The following is a 17,403-nucleotide window of genomic DNA, read 5'->3' as shown; positions in this document are numbered from 1 at the left end:
TGAAAAAATAACATCTATTAATATAAAAAACTTGGTAATAAGATAATATCTATTAATTCTAATATAATAAACAATATAAAAAAGTGCTTCTTTTGTAAGTGAAACAATTAAATTTAATGTTTCAGATTAATTGATAATATAAATCTCATTAAAGCTTCAATCATTTGAATTATTGTAAAAAATTTAAAGAATCAAAATAGTTAACTACGGTAAAAAAATTTGAAATGAACTAGAATAAACTACTAAGTTAAATTTGTCCGGGACGGAGGATATACCTTAAATAGTAATAGTGCAGAAGAGATGATAACATGAGACGGCAAAAGAAGCAAATGAAGAAGACAGAGAAACCAAAAAGCCTCGACTATTTGTCTGAAACTTAAAAAAAACAAAAAAATAAGTCATGTTTTCCAGAAAAAGTGAACCAAAAAAATATAACAATAACTCAAATATTTTTAAGATCATTACCTTTACTCCAATTTCCTCTTCTTCAAACTCAATGACGCATCCATATGTATACGTGCATCGGTGTAAATGCACATGTATTTATATATGTATGTTTGTGTCTTTGTGTGTATGTGTATGTTTGTGCGTGTATGAATGTATGTATATGTTCATCTGTGTATGTGCGTGTATGCATATATGTATGGATGTATGTATGCATGTATGTATGTATATATGTATGTATGTATGTACAGATGTATGTATATATGTTGTATGTATGTATGTATGTATGTATGTATGTACGTGTATGTCTGTGTGCGCACGTGTTTGTATGTATATGTGTATGTTTGTGTTTATGTATTTGTGTGCGTATCGTTTATGGAATACAAAAGCCTAAGAGAGTGATTAATTTACTAACCTTGGATGAGTCATTCATTCCGCAACAATCGTCTTTCTGTTGTAAATGACATTCGTTTCATTCATTTTAAAATATCATTAGTATGAAACTTAAGAATTTAACTAGATGAGAGTACCAAAATATGTGTAGCAAAATACAAAAAAGTAAATAAATCGTAAGTAACTACTAACCTTGCAATGCATAGTTGAGTTGATTGAAATATATAAAGATATCACCTTTCGTTCTGCTATCCAAAGCTTTTGCAATTAAATTGCCTCAACGCCTTTAAAAAATAACATCTATTAATATAAAAAACTTGTTATAGGATAATATCTATAAATTCTAATATAATAAACAATATAAAAAAGTGCTTCTTTTGTAAGTGAGACAATTAAATTTAATGTTTCAGATTAATTGATAATATAAATCTCATTAAAGTTTCAATCATTTGAATTATTGTAAAAAATTTAAAGAATAAAAATAGTTAACTATGGTAAAAAAATTTGAAATGAACTAGAATAAACTACTAAGTTAAATTTGTCCGGGACGGATGATATACCTTAAATAGTAATAGTGCAGAAGAGATGATAACATGAGACGGCAAAAGAAGCTAATGAAGAAGACAGTGAAACCAAAAAGCCTCGACTATTTGTCTGAAACTTAAAAAAAACAAAAAAATAAGTCATGTTTACCCGAAAAAGTGAACCAAAAAAATATAACAATAACTCAAATATTTTTAAGATCATTACCTTTACTCCAATTTCCTCTTCTTCAAACTTAATCACGCATCCATATGTATATGTGTATGTGTGTGCATGCACATGTATTTATATATGTATGTTTGTGTCTGTGTGTGTATGTGTATGTTTGTGCGTGTATGAATGTATGTATATGTTCATCTGTGTATGTGTGTGTATGCATATATGTATGGATGTATGCATGTGTGTGTGTAAGTATGTATGCACAGATGTATGTATATATGTTGTATGTATGTATGTATGTATGTATGTATGTAAGTGTATGTGTGTGTGTGAGCGTGTTTGTATGTATATGTGTATGTTTGTGTTTATGTATTTGTGTGTGTATCGTTTATGGAATACGAAAGTGTAAGAGAGTGATTAATTTACTAACCTTGGATGAGTCATTCATTCCGCAGCAATCGTCTTTCTGTTGTAAATGACATTCGTTTCATTCATTTTAAAATATCGTTAGTATGAAACTTAAGAATTGAATTAGATGGGAGTACAAAAATCTGTGTAGCAAGATAGAACAAAGTTAAAAAATCGTAAGTAACTACTAACCTTGCGATGCAAAGTTCAGTTGATTGAAATATATATAGACACCGCCTTTCGTTCTGCTATCCAAAGCTTTTGCGATTAAATTGCCTCAACGCCTTGAAAAAATAACATCTATTAATATAAAAAAACTTGGTAATAAGATAATATCTATTAATTCTAATATAATAAACAATATAAAAAAGTGCTTCTTTTGTAAGTGAAACAATTAAATTTAATGTTTCAGATTAATTGATAATATAAATCTCATTAAAGCTTCAATCATTTGAATTATTGTAAAAAATTTAAAGAATCAAAATAGTTAACTACGGTAAAAAAATTTGAAATGAACTAGAATAAACTCATAAGTTAAATTTGACCGAGACGGAGGATATACCTTAAATAGTAATAGTGCAGAAGAGATGATAACATGAGACGGCAAAAGAAGCAAATGAAGAAGACAGAGAAACCAAAAAGCCTCGACTATTTGTCTGAAACTTAAAAAAAACAAAAAAATAAGTCATGTTTTCCAGAAAAAGTGAACCAAAAAAATATAACAATAACTCAAATATTTTTAAGATCATTACCTTTACTCCAATTTCCTCTTCTTCAAACTCAATGACGCATCCATATGTATACGTGCATGGGTGTAAATGCACATGTATTTATATATGTATGTTTGTGTCTTTGTGTGTATGTGTATGTTTGTGCGTGTATGAATGTATGTATATGTTCATCTGTGTATGTGTGTGTATGCATATATGTATGGATGTATGTATGCGTGTATGTATGTATATATGTATGTATGTATGTACAGATGTATGTATATATGTTGTATGTATGTATGTATGTATGTAAGTGTATGTCTGTGTGCGCGCGTGTTTGTATGTATATGTGTGTGTTTGTGTTTATGTATTTGTGTGTGTATCGTTTATGGAATACAAAAGCCTAAGAGAGTGATTAATTTACCAACCTTGGATGAGTCATTCATTCCGCAACAATCGTCTTTCTATTGTAAATGACATTCGTTTCATTCATTTTAAAATATCGTTAGTATGAAACTTAAGAATTTAACTAGATGAGAGTACCAAAATATGTGTAGCAAAATACAAAAAAGTAAATAAATCGTAAGTAACTACTAACCTTGCAATGCATAGTTGAGTTGATTGAAATATATAAAGATATCGCCTTTCGTTCTGCTATCCAAAGCTTTTGCGATTAAATTGCCTCAACGCCTTGAAAAAATAACATCTATTAATATAAAAAACTTGTTATAGGATAATATCTATAAATTCTAATATAATAAACAATATAAAAAAGTGCTTCTTTTGTAAGTGAGACAATTAAATTTAATGTTTCAGATTAATTGATAATATAAATCTCATTAAAGTTTCAATCATTTGAATTATTGTAAAAAATTTAAAGAATAAAAATAGTGAACTATGGTAAAAAAATTTGAAATGCACTAGAATAAACTACTAAGTTAAATTTGTCCGGGACGGAGGATATACCTTAAATAGTAATAGTGCAGAAGAGATGATAACATGAGACGGCAAAAGAAGCAAATGAAGAAGACAGAGAAACCGAAAAGCCTCGACTATTTGTCTGAAACTTAAAAAAAAACAAAAAAATAAGTCATGTTTACCCGAAAAAGTGAACCAAAAAAATATAACAATAACTCAAAAATTTTTAAGATCATTACCTTTACTCCAATTTCCTCTTCTTCAAACTCAATCACGCATCCATATGTATATGTGTATGTATGTTTATGCACATGTATTTATATATGTATGTTTGTGTCTGTGTGTGTATGTGTATGTTTGTACGTGTATGAATGTATGTATATGTTCATCTATGTATGTGTGTGTATGCATATATGTATGGATGTATGCATGTGTGTGTGTAAGTATGTATGCACAGATGTATGTATATATGTTGTATGTATGTATGTATGTATGTATGTAAGTGTATGTGTGTGTGTGAGCGTGTTTGTATGTATATGTGTATGTTTGTGTTTATGTATTTGTGTGTGTATCGTTTATGGAATACGAAAGTCTAAGAGAGTGATTAATTTACTAACCTTGGATGAGTCATTCATTCCGCAGCAATCGTCTTTCTGTTGTAAATGACATTCGTTTCATTCATTTTAAAATATCGTTAGTATGAAACTTAAGAATTGAATTAGATGGGAGTACAAAAATCTGTGTAGCAAGATACAACAAAGTTAAAAAATCGTAAGTAACTACTAACCTTGCGATGCAAAGTTCAGTTGATTGAAATATATATAGAGACCGCCTTTCGTTCTGCTATCCAAAGCTTTTGCGATTAAATTGCCTCAACGCCTTGAAAAAATAACATCTATTAATATAAAAAACTTGGTAATAAGATAATATCTATTAATTCTAATATAATAAACAATATAAAAAAGTGCTTCTTTTGTAAGTGAAACAATTAAATTTAATGTTTCAGATTAATTGATAATATAAATCTCATTAAAGCTTCAATCATTTGAATTATTGTAAAAAATTTAAAGAATCAAAATAGTTAACTACGGTAAAAAAATTTGAAATGAACTAGAATAAACTACTAAGTTAAATTTGTCCGGGACGGAGGATATACCTTAAATAGTAATAGTGCAGAAGAGATGATAACATGAGACGGCAAAAGAAGCAAATGAAGAAGACAGAGAAACCAAAAAGCCTCGACTATTTGTCTGAAACTTAAAAAAAACAAAAAAATAAGTCATGTTTTCCAGAAAAAGTGAACCAAAAAAATATAACAATAACTCAAATATTTTTAAGATCATTACCTTTACTCCAATTTCCTCTTCTTCAAACTCAATGACGCATCCATATGTATACGTGCATCGGTGTAAATGCACATGTATTTATATATGTATGTTTGCGTCTTTGTGTGTATGTGTATGTTTGTGCGTGTATGAATGTATGTATATGTTCATCTGTGTATGTGTGTGTATGCATATATGTATGGATGTATGTATGCATGTATGTATGTATATATGTATGTATGTATGTACAGATGTATGTATATATGTTGTATGTATGTATGTATGTATGTATGTATGTATGTACGTGTATGTCTGTGTGCGCACGTGTTTGTATGTATATGTGTATGTTTGTGTTTATGTATTTGTGTGCGTATCGTTTATGGAATACAAAAGCCTAAGAGGGTGATTAATTTACTAACCTTGGATGAGTCATTCATTCCGCAACAATCGTCTTTCTGTTGTAAATGACATTCGTTTCATTCATTTTAAAATATCATTAGTATGAAACTTAAGAATTTAACTAGATGAGAGTACCAAAATATGTGTAGCAAAATACAAAAAAGTAAATAAATCGTAAGTAACTACTAACCTTGCAATGCATAGTTGAGTTGATTGAAATATATAAAGATATCGCCTTTCGTTCTGCTATCCAAAGCTTTTGCAATTAAATTGCCTCAACGCCTTTAAAAAATAACATCTATTAATATAAAAAACTTGTTATAGGATAATATCTATAAATTCTAATATAATAAACAATATAAAAAAGTGCTTCTTTTGTAAGTGAGACAATTAAATTTAATGTTTCAGATTAATTGATAATATAAATCTCATTAAAGTTTCAATCATTTGAATTATTGTAAAAAATTTAAAGAATAAAAATAGTTAACTATGGTAAAAAAATTTGAAATGAACTAGAATAAACTACTAAGTTAAATTTGTCCGGGACGGATGATATACCTTAAATAGTAATAGTGCAGAAGAGATGATAACATGAGACGGCAAAAGAAGCTAATGAAGAAGACAGTGAAACCAAAAAGCCTCGACTATTTGTCTGAAACTTAAAAAAAACAAAAAAATAAGTCATGTTTACCCGAAAAAGTGAACCAAAAAAATATAACAATAACTCAAATATTTTTAAGATCATTACCTTTACTCCAATTTCCTCTTCTTCAAACTTAATCACGCATCCATATGTATATGTGTATGTGTGTGCATGCACATGTATTTATATATGTATGTTTGTGTCTGTGTGTGTATGTGTATGTTTGTGCGTGTATGAATGTATGTATATGTTCATCTGTGTATGTGTGTGTATGCATATATGTATGGATGTATGCATGTGTGTGTGTAAGTATGTATGCACAGATGTATGTATATATGTTGTATGTATGTATGTATGTATGTATGTATGTAAGTGTATGTGTGTGTGTGAGCGTGTTTGTATGTATATGTGTATGTTTGTGTTTATGTATTTGTGTGTGTATCGTTTATGGAATACGAAAGTGTAAGAGAGTGATTAATTTACTAACCTTGGATGAGTCATTCATTCCGCAGCAATCGTCTTTCTGTTGTAAATGACATTCGTTTCATTCATTTTAAAATATCGTTAGTATGAAACTTAAGAATTGAATTAGATGGGAGTACAAAAATCTGTGTAGCAAGATAGAACAAAGTTAAAAAATCGTAAGTAACTACTAACCTTGCGATGCAAAGTTCAGTTGATTGAAATATATATAGACACCGCCTTTCGTTCTGCTATCCAAAGCTTTTGCGATTAAATTGCCTCAACGCCTTGAAAAAATAACATCTATTAATATAAAAAAACTTGGTAATAAGATAATATCTATTAATTCTAATATAATAAACAATATAAAAAAGTGCTTCTTTTGTAAGTGAAACAATTAAATTTAATGTTTCAGATTAATTGATAATATAAATCTCATTAAAGCTTCAATCATTTGAATTATTGTAAAAAATTTAAAGAATCAAAATAGTTAACTACGGTAAAAAAATTTGAAATGAACTAGAATAAACTCATAAGTTAAATTTGACCGAGACGGAGGATATACCTTAAATAGTAATAGTGCAGAAGAGATGATAACATGAGACGGCAAAAGAAGCAAATGAAGAAGACAGAGAAACCAAAAAGCCTCGACTATTTGTCTGAAACTTAAAAAAAACAAAAAAATAAGTCATGTTTTCCAGAAAAAGTGAACCAAAAAAATATAACAATAACTCAAATATTTTTAAGATCATTACCTTTACTCCAATTTCCTCTTCTTCAAACTCAATGACGCATCCATATGTATACGTGCATGGGTGTAAATGCACATGTATTTATATATGTATGTTTGTGTCTTTGTGTGTATGTGTATGTTTGTGCGTGTATGAATGTATGTATATGTTCATCTGTGTATGTGTGTGTATGCATATATGTATGGATGTATGTATGCGTGTATGTATGTATATATGTATGTATGTATGTACAGATGTATGTATATATGTTGTATGTATGTATGTATGTATGTAAGTGTATGTCTGTGTGCGCGCGTGTTTGTATGTATATGTGTGTGTTTGTGTTTATGTATTTGTGTGTGTATCGTTTATGGAATACAAAAGCCTAAGAGAGTGATTAATTTACCAACCTTGGATGAGTCATTCATTCCGCAACAATCGTCTTTCTATTGTAAATGACATTCGTTTCATTCATTTTAAAATATCGTTAGTATGAAACTTAAGAATTTAACTAGATGAGAGTACCAAAATATGTGTAGCAAAATACAAAAAAGTAAATAAATCGTAAGTAACTACTAACCTTGCAATGCATAGTTGAGTTGATTGAAATATATAAAGATATCGCCTTTCGTTCTGCTATCCAAAGCTTTTGCGATTAAATTGCCTCAACGCCTTGAAAAAATAACATCTATTAATATAAAAAACTTGTTATAGGATAATATCTATAAATTCTAATATAATAAACAATATAAAAAAGTGCTTCTTTTGTAAGTGAGACAATTAAATTTAATGTTTCAGATTAATTGATAATATAAATCTCATTAAAGTTTCAATCATTTGAATTATTGTAAAAAATTTAAAGAATAAAAATAGTGAACTATGGTAAAAAAATTTGAAATGCACTAGAATAAACTACTAAGTTAAATTTGTCCGGGACGGAGGATATACCTTAAATAGTAATAGTGCAGAAGAGATGATAACATGAGACGGCAAAAGAAGCAAATGAAGAAGACAGAGAAACCGAAAAGCCTCGACTATTTGTCTGAAACTTAAAAAAAAACAAAAAAATAAGTCATGTTTACCCGAAAAAGTGAACCAAAAAAATATAACAATAACTCAAAAATTTTTAAGATCATTACCTTTACTCCAATTTCCTCTTCTTCAAACTCAATCACGCATCCATATGTATATGTGTATGTATGTTTATGCACATGTATTTATATATGTATGTTTGTGTCTGTGTGTGTATGTGTATGTTTGTACGTGTATGAATGTATGTATATGTTCATCTATGTATGTGTGTGTATGCATATATGTATGGATGTATGCATGTGTGTGTGTAAGTATGTATGCACAGATGTATGTATATATGTTGTATGTATGTATGTATGTATGTATGTAAGTGTATGTGTGTGTGTGAGCGTGTTTGTATGTATATGTGTATGTTTGTGTTTATGTATTTGTGTGTGTATCGTTTATGGAATACGAAAGTCTAAGAGAGTGATTAATTTACTAACCTTGGATGAGTCATTCATTCCGCAGCAATCGTCTTTCTGTTGTAAATGACATTCGTTTCATTCATTTTAAAATATCGTTAGTATGAAACTTAAGAATTGAATTAGATGGGAGTACAAAAATCTGTGTAGCAAGATACAACAAAGTTAAAAAATCGTAAGTAACTACTAACCTTGCGATGCAAAGTTCAGTTGATTGAAATATATATAGAGACCGCCTTTCGTTCTGCTATCCAAAGCTTTTGCGATTAAATTGCCTCAACGCCTTGAAAAAATAACATCTATTAATATAAAAAACTTGGTAATAAGATAATATCTATTAATTCTAATATAATAAACAATATAAAAAAGTGCTTCTTTTGTAAGTGAAACAATTAAATTTAATGTTTCAGATTAATTGATAATATAAATCTCATTAAAGCTTCAATCATTTGAATTATTGTAAAAAATTTAAAGAATCAAAATAGTTAACTACGGTAAAAAAATTTGAAATGAACTAGAATAAACTACTAAGTTAAATTTGTCCGGGACGGAGGATATACCTTAAATAGTAATAGTGCAGAAGAGATGATAACATGAGACGGCAAAAGAAGCAAATGAAGAAGACAGAGAAACCAAAAAGCCTCGACTATTTGTCTGAAACTTAAAAAAAACAAAAAAATAAGTCATGTTTTCCAGAAAAAGTGAACCAAAAAAATATAACAATAACTCAAATATTTTTAAGATCATTACCTTTACTCCAATTTCCTCTTCTTCAAACTCAATGACGCATCCATATGTATACGTGCATCGGTGTAAATGCACATGTATTTATATATGTATGTTTGCGTCTTTGTGTGTATGTGTATGTTTGTGCGTGTATGAATGTATGTATATGTTCATCTGTGTATGTGTGTGTATGCATATATGTATGGATGTATGTATGCATGTATGTATGTATATATGTATGTATGTATGTACAGATGTATGTATATATGTTGTATGTATGTATGTATGTATGTATGTATGTATGTACGTGTATGTCTGTGTGCGCACGTGTTTGTATGTATATGTGTATGTTTGTGTTTATGTATTTGTGTGCGTATCGTTTATGGAATACAAAAGCCTAAGAGAGTGATTAATTTACTAACCTTGGATGAGTCATTCATTCCGCAACAATCGTCTTTCTGTTGTAAATGACATTCGTTTCATTCATTTTAAAATATCATTAGTATGAAACTTAAGAATTTAACTAGATGAGAGTACCAAAATATGTGTAGCAAAATACAAAAAAGTAAATAAATCGTAAGTAACTACTAACCTTGCAATGCATAGTTGAGTTGATTGAAATATATAAAGATATCGCCTTTCGTTCTGCTATCCAAAGCTTTTGCAATTAAATTGCCTCAACGCCTTTAAAAAATAACATCTATTAATATAAAAAACTTGTTATAGGATAATATCTATAAATTCTAATATAATAAACAATATAAAAAAGTGCTTCTTTTGTAAGTGAGACAATTAAATTTAATGTTTCAGATTAATTGATAATATAAATCTCATTAAAGTTTCAATCATTTGAATTATTGTAAAAAATTTAAAGAATAAAAATAGTTAACTATGGTAAAAAAATTTGAAATGAACTAGAATAAACTACTAAGTTAAATTTGTCCGGGACGGATGATATACCTTAAATAGTAATAGTGCAGAAGAGATGATAACATGAGACGGCAAAAGAAGCTAATGAAGAAGACAGTGAAACCAAAAAGCCTCGACTATTTGTCTGAAACTTAAAAAAAACAAAAAAATAAGTCATGTTTACCCGAAAAAGTGAACCAAAAAAATATAACAATAACTCAAATATTTTTAAGATCATTACCTTTACTCCAATTTCCTCTTCTTCAAACTTAATCACGCATCCATATGTATATGTGTATGTGTGTGCATGCACATGTATTTATATATGTATGTTTGTGTCTGTGTGTGTATGTGTATGTTTGTGCGTGTATGAATGTATGTATATGTTCATCTGTGTATGTGTGTGTATGCATATATGTATGGATGTATGCATGTGTGTGTGTAAGTATGTATGCACAGATGTATGTATATATGTTGTATGTATGTATGTATGTATGTATGTATGTAAGTGTATGTGTGTGTGTGAGCGTGTTTGTATGTATATGTGTATGTTTGTGTTTATGTATTTGTGTGTGTATCGTTTATGGAATACGAAAGTGTAAGAGAGTGATTAATTTACTAACCTTGGATGAGTCATTCATTCCGCAGCAATCGTCTTTCTGTTGTAAATGACATTCGTTTCATTCATTTTAAAATATCGTTAGTATGAAACTTAAGAATTGAATTAGATGGGAGTACAAAAATCTGTGTAGCAAGATAGAACAAAGTTAAAAAATCGTAAGTAACTACTAACCTTGCGATGCAAAGTTCAGTTGATTGAAATATATATAGACACCGCCTTTCGTTCTGCTATCCAAAGCTTTTGCGATTAAATTCCTCAACGCCTTGAAAAAATAACATCTATTAATATAAAAAAACTTGGTAATAAGATAATATCTATTAATTCTAATATAATAAACAATATAAAAAAGTGCTTCTTTTGTAAGTGAAACAATTAAATTTAATGTTTCAGATTAATTGATAATATAAATCTCATTAAAGCTTCAATCATTTGAATTATTGTAAAAAATTTAAAGAATCAAAATAGTTAACTACGGTAAAAAAATTTGAAATGAACTAGAATAAACTCATAAGTTAAATTTGACCGAGACGGAGGATATACCTTAAATAGTAATAGTGCAGAAGAGATGATAACATGAGACGGCAAAAGAAGCAAATGAAGAAGACAGAGAAACCAAAAAGCCTCGACTATTTGTCTGAAACTTAAAAAAAACAAAAAAATAAGTCATGTTTTCCAGAAAAAGTGAACCAAAAAAATATAACAATAACTCAAATATTTTTAAGATCATTACCTTTACTCCAATTTCCTCTTCTTCAAACTCAATGACGCATCCATATGTATACGTGCATGGGTGTAAATGCACATGTATTTATATATGTATGTTTGTGTCTTTGTGTGTATGTGTATGTTTGTGCGTGTATGAATGTATGTATATGTTCATCTGTGTATGTGTGTGTATGCATATATGTATGGATGTATGTATGCGTGTATGTATGTATATATGTATGTATGTATGTACAGATGTATGTATATATGTTGTATGTATGTATGTATGTATGTAAGTGTATGTCTGTGTGCGCGCGTGTTTGTATGTATATGTGTGTGTTTGTGTTTATGTATTTGTGTGTGTATCGTTTATGGAATACAAAAGCCTAAGAGAGTGATTAATTTACCAACCTTGGATGAGTCATTCATTCCGCAACAATCGTCTTTCTATTGTAAATGACATTCGTTTCATTCATTTTAAAATATCGTTAGTATGAAACTTAAGAATTTAACTAGATGAGAGTACCAAAATATGTGTAGCAAAATACAAAAAAGTAAATAAATCGTAAGTAACTACTAACCTTGCAATGCATAGTTGAGTTGATTGAAATATATAAAGATATCGCCTTTCGTTCTGCTATCCAAAGCTTTTGCGATTAAATTGCCTCAACGCCTTGAAAAAATAACATCTATTAATATAAAAAACTTGTTATAGGATAATATCTATAAATTCTAATATAATAAACAATATAAAAAAGTGCTTCTTTTGTAAGTGAGACAATTAAATTTAATGTTTCAGATTAATTGATAATATAAATCTCATTAAAGTTTCAATCATTTGAATTATTGTAAAAAATTTAAAGAATAAAAATAGTGAACTATGGTAAAAAAATTTGAAATGCACTAGAATAAACTACTAAGTTAAATTTGTCCGGGACGGAGGATATACCTTAAATAGTAATAGTGCAGAAGAGATGATAACATGAGACGGCAAAAGAAGCAAATGAAGAAGACAGAGAAACCGAAAAGCCTCGACTATTTGTCTGAAACTTAAAAAAAAACAAAAAAATAAGTCATGTTTACCCGAAAAAGTGAACCAAAAAAATATAACAATAACTCAAAAATTTTTAAGATCATTACCTTTACTCCAATTTCCTCTTCTTCAAACTCAATCACGCATCCATATGTATATGTGTATGTATGTTTATGCACATGTATTTATATATGTATGTTTGTGTCTGTGTGTGTATGTGTATGTTTGTACGTGTATGAATGTATGTATATGTTCATCTATGTATGTGTGTGTATGCATATATGTATGGATGTATGCATGTGTGTGTGTAAGTATGTATGCACAGATGTATGTATATATGTTGTATGTATGTATGTATGTATGTATGTAAGTGTATGTGTGTGTGTGAGCGTGTTTGTATGTATATGTGTATGTTTGTGTTTATGTATTTGTGTGTGTATCGTTTATGGAATACGAAAGTCTAAGAGAGTGATTAATTTACTAACCTTGGATGAGTCATTCATTCCGCAGCAATCGTCTTTCTGTTGTAAATGACATTCGTTTCATTCATTTTAAAATATCGTTAGTATGAAACTTAAGAATTGAATTAGATGGGAGTACAAAAATCTGTGTAGCAAGATACAACAAAGTTAAAAAATCGTAAGTAACTACTAACCTTGCGATGCAAAGTTCAGTTGATTGAAATATATATAGAGACCGCCTTTCGTTCTGCTATCCAAAGTTTTTGCGATTAAATTGCCTCAACGCCTTGAAAAAATAACATCTATTAATATAAAAAACTTGGTAATAAGATAATATCTATTAATTCTAATATAATAAACAATATAAAAAAGTGCTTCTTTTGTAAGTGAAACAATTAAATTTAATGTTTCAGATTAATTGATAATATAAATCTCATTAAAGCTTCAATCATTTGAATTATTGTAAAAAATTTAAAGAATCAAAATAGTTAACTACGGTAAAAAAATTTGAAATGAACTAGAATAAACTACTAAGTTAAATTTGTCCGGGACGGAGGATATACCTTAAATAGTAATAGTGCAGAAGAGATGATAACATGAGACGGCAAAAGAAGCAAATGAAGAAGACAGAGAAACCAAAAAGCCTCGACTATTTGTCTGAAACTTAAAAAAAACAAAAAAATAAGTCATGTTTTCCAGAAAAAGTGAACCAAAAAAATATAACAATAACTCAAATATTTTTAAGATCATTACCTTTACTCCAATTTCCTCTTCTTCAAACTCAATGACGCATCCATATGTATACGTGCATCGGTGTAAATGCACATGTATTTATATATGTATGTTTGTGTCTTTGTGTGTATGTGTATGTTTGTGCGTGTATGAATGTATGTATATGTTCATCTGTGTATGTGTGTGTATGCATATATGTATGGATGTATGTATGCATGTATGTATGTATATATGTATGTATGTATGTACAGATGTATGTATATATGTTGTATGTATGTATGTATGTATGTATGTATGTACGTGTATGTCTGTGTGCGCACGTGTTTGTATGTATATGTGTATGTTTGTGTTTATGTATTTGTGTGCGTATCGTTTATGGAATACAAAAGCCTAAGAGAGTGATTAATTTACTAACCTTGGATGAGTCATTCATTCCGCAACAATCGTCTTTCTGTTGTAAATGACATTCGTTTCATTCATTTTAAAATTTCGTTAGTATGAAACTTAAGAATTTAACTAGATGAGAGTACCAAAATATGTGTAGCAAAATACAAAACAGTAAATAAATCGTAAGTAACTACTAACCTTGCAATGCATAGTTGAGTTGATTGAAATATATAAAGATATCACCTTTCGTTCTGCTATCCAAAGCTTTTGCGATTAAATTGCCTCAACGCCTTGAAAAAATAACATCTATTAATATAAAAAACTTGTTATAAGATAATATCTATTAATTCTAATATAGTAAACAATATAAAAAAGTGCTTCTTTTGTAAGTGAGACAATTAAATTTAATGTTTCAGATTAATTGATAATATAAATCTCATTAAAGTTTCAATCATTTGAATTATTGTAAAAAATTTAAAGAATAAAAATAGTTAACTATGGTAAAAAAATTTGAAATGAACTAGAATAAACTACTAAGTTAAATTTGTCCGGGACGGAGGATATACCTTAAATAGGAATAGTGCAGAAGAGATGATAACATGAGACGGCAAAAGAAGCAAATGAAGAAGACAGAGAAACCAAAAAGCCTCGACTATTTGTCTGAAACTTAAAAAAAAACAAAAAAATAAGTCATGTTTACCCGAAAAAGTGAACCAAAAAAATATAACAATAACTCAAAAATTTTTATGATCATTACCTTTACTCCAATTTCCTCTTCTTCAAACTCAATCACGCATCCATATGTATATGTGTATGTGTGTGCATGCACATGTATTTATATATGTATGTTTGTGTCTGTGTGTGTATGTGTATGTTTGTGCGTGTATGAATGTATGTATATGTTCATCTGTGTATGTGTGTGTATGCATATATGTATGGATGTATGCATGTGTGTGTGTAAGTATGTATGCACAGATGTATGTATATATGTTGTATGTATGTATGTATGTATGTATGTATGTAAGTGTATGTGTGTGTGTGAGCGTGTTTGTATGTATATGTGTGTGCGCGCGTGTTTGTATGTATATGTGTATGTTTGTGTTTATGTATTTGTGTGTGTATCGTTTATGGAATACGAAAGTCTAAGAGAGTGATTAATTTACTAACCTTGGATGAGTCATTCATTCCGCAACAATCGTCTTTCTATTGTAAATGACATTCGTTTCATTCATTTTAAAATATCGGTAGTATGAAACTTAAGAATTTAACTAGATGAGAGTACCAAAATATGTGTAGCAAAATACAAAAAAGTAAATAAATCGTAAGTAACTACTAACCTTGCAATGCATAGTTGAGTTGATTGAAATATATAAAGATATCGCCTTTCGTTCTGCTATCCAAAGCTTTTGCGATTAAATTGCCTCAACGCCTTGAAAAAATAACATCTATTAATATAAAAAACTTGTTATAGGATAATATCTATAAATTCTAATATAATAAATAATATAAAAAAGTGCTTCTTTTGTAAGTGAAACAATTAAATTTAATGTTTCAGATTAATTGATAATATAAATCTCATTAAAGCTTCAATCATTTGAATTATTGTAAAAAATTTAAAGAATAAAAATAGTTAACTATGGTAAAAAAATTTGAAATGAACTAGAATAAACTACTAAGTTAAATTTGTCCGGGACGGAAGATATACCTTAAATAGTAATAGTGCAGAAGAGATGATAACATGAGACGGCAAAAGAAGCAAATGAAGAAGACAAAGAAACCAAAAAGCCTCGACTATTTGTCTGAAACTTAAAAAAAACAAAAAAATAAGTCATGTTTTCCAGAAAAAGTGAACCAAAAAAATATAACAATAACTCAAATATTTTAAAGATCATTACCTTTACTCCAATTTCCTCTTCTTCAAACTCAATGACGCATCCATATGTATACGTGCATGGCTGTAAATGCACATGTATTTATATATGTATGTTTGTGTCTTTGTGTGTATGTGTATGTTTGTGCGTGTATGAATGTATGTATATGTTCATCTGTGTATGTGTGTGTATGCATATATGTATGGATGTATGTATGCATGTATGTATGTATGTATGTATGTACGTATGTACAGATGTATGTATATATGTTGTATGTATGTATGTATGTATGTATGTATGTATGTAAGTGTATGTCTATGTGCGCGCGTGTTTGTATGTATATGTGTATGTTTGTGTTTATGTATATGTGTATGTGTGTATATGCATATATGTATGGATGTATGCATGTGTGTGTGTAAGTATGTATGCACAGATGTATGTATATATGTTGTATGTATGTATGTATGTATGTATGTATGTATGTAAGTGTGTGTGTGTGCGCGCGTGTTTGTATGTATATGTGTATGTTTGTGTTTATGTATTTGTGTGTGTATCGTTTATGGAATACGAAATTCTAAGAGAGTGATTAATTTACTAACCTTGGATGAGTCATTCATTCCGCAGCAATCGTCTTTCTGTTGTAAATGACATTCGTTTCATTCATTTTAAAATATCGTTAGTATGAAACTTAAGAATTGAATTAGATGGGAGTACAAAAATCTGTGTAGCAAGATAGAACAAAGTAAAAATCGTAAGTAACTACTAACCTTGCGATGCAAAGTTCAGTTGATTGAAATATATATAGATACCGCCTTTCGTTCTGCTATCCAAAGCTTTTGCGATTAAATTGCCTCAACGCCTTGAAAAAATAACATCTATTAATATAAAAAACTTGGTAATAAGATAATATCTATTAATTCTAATACAATAAACAATATAAAAAAGTGCTTCTTTTGTAAGTGAAACAATTAAATTTAATGTTTCAGATTAATTGATAATATAAATCTCATTAAAGCTTCAATCATTTGAATTATTGTAAAAAATTTAAAGAATCAAAATAGTTAACTACGGTAAAAAAATTTGAAATGAACTAGAATAAACTCATAAGTTAAATTTGACCGGGACGGAGGATATACCTTAAATAGTAAGAGTGCAGAAGAGATGATAACATGAGACGGCAAAAGAAGCAAATGAAGAAGACAGAGAAACCAAAAAGCCTCGACTATTTGTCTGAAACTTAAAAAAAACAAAAAAATAAGTCATGTTTTCCAGAAAAAGTGAACCAAAAAAATATAACAATAACTCAAATATTTTAAAGATCATTAC

The sequence above is a fragment of the Carya illinoinensis genome, chromosome 15, assembly GCF_018687715.1.
Source record: "Carya illinoinensis cultivar Pawnee chromosome 15, C.illinoinensisPawnee_v1, whole genome shotgun sequence".
NCBI lineage: Eukaryota > Viridiplantae > Streptophyta > Magnoliopsida > Fagales > Juglandaceae > Carya > Carya illinoinensis.
The sequence above is the reverse complement of the archived record's forward strand: the minus strand, read 5'-3'. Positions refer to the sequence as shown.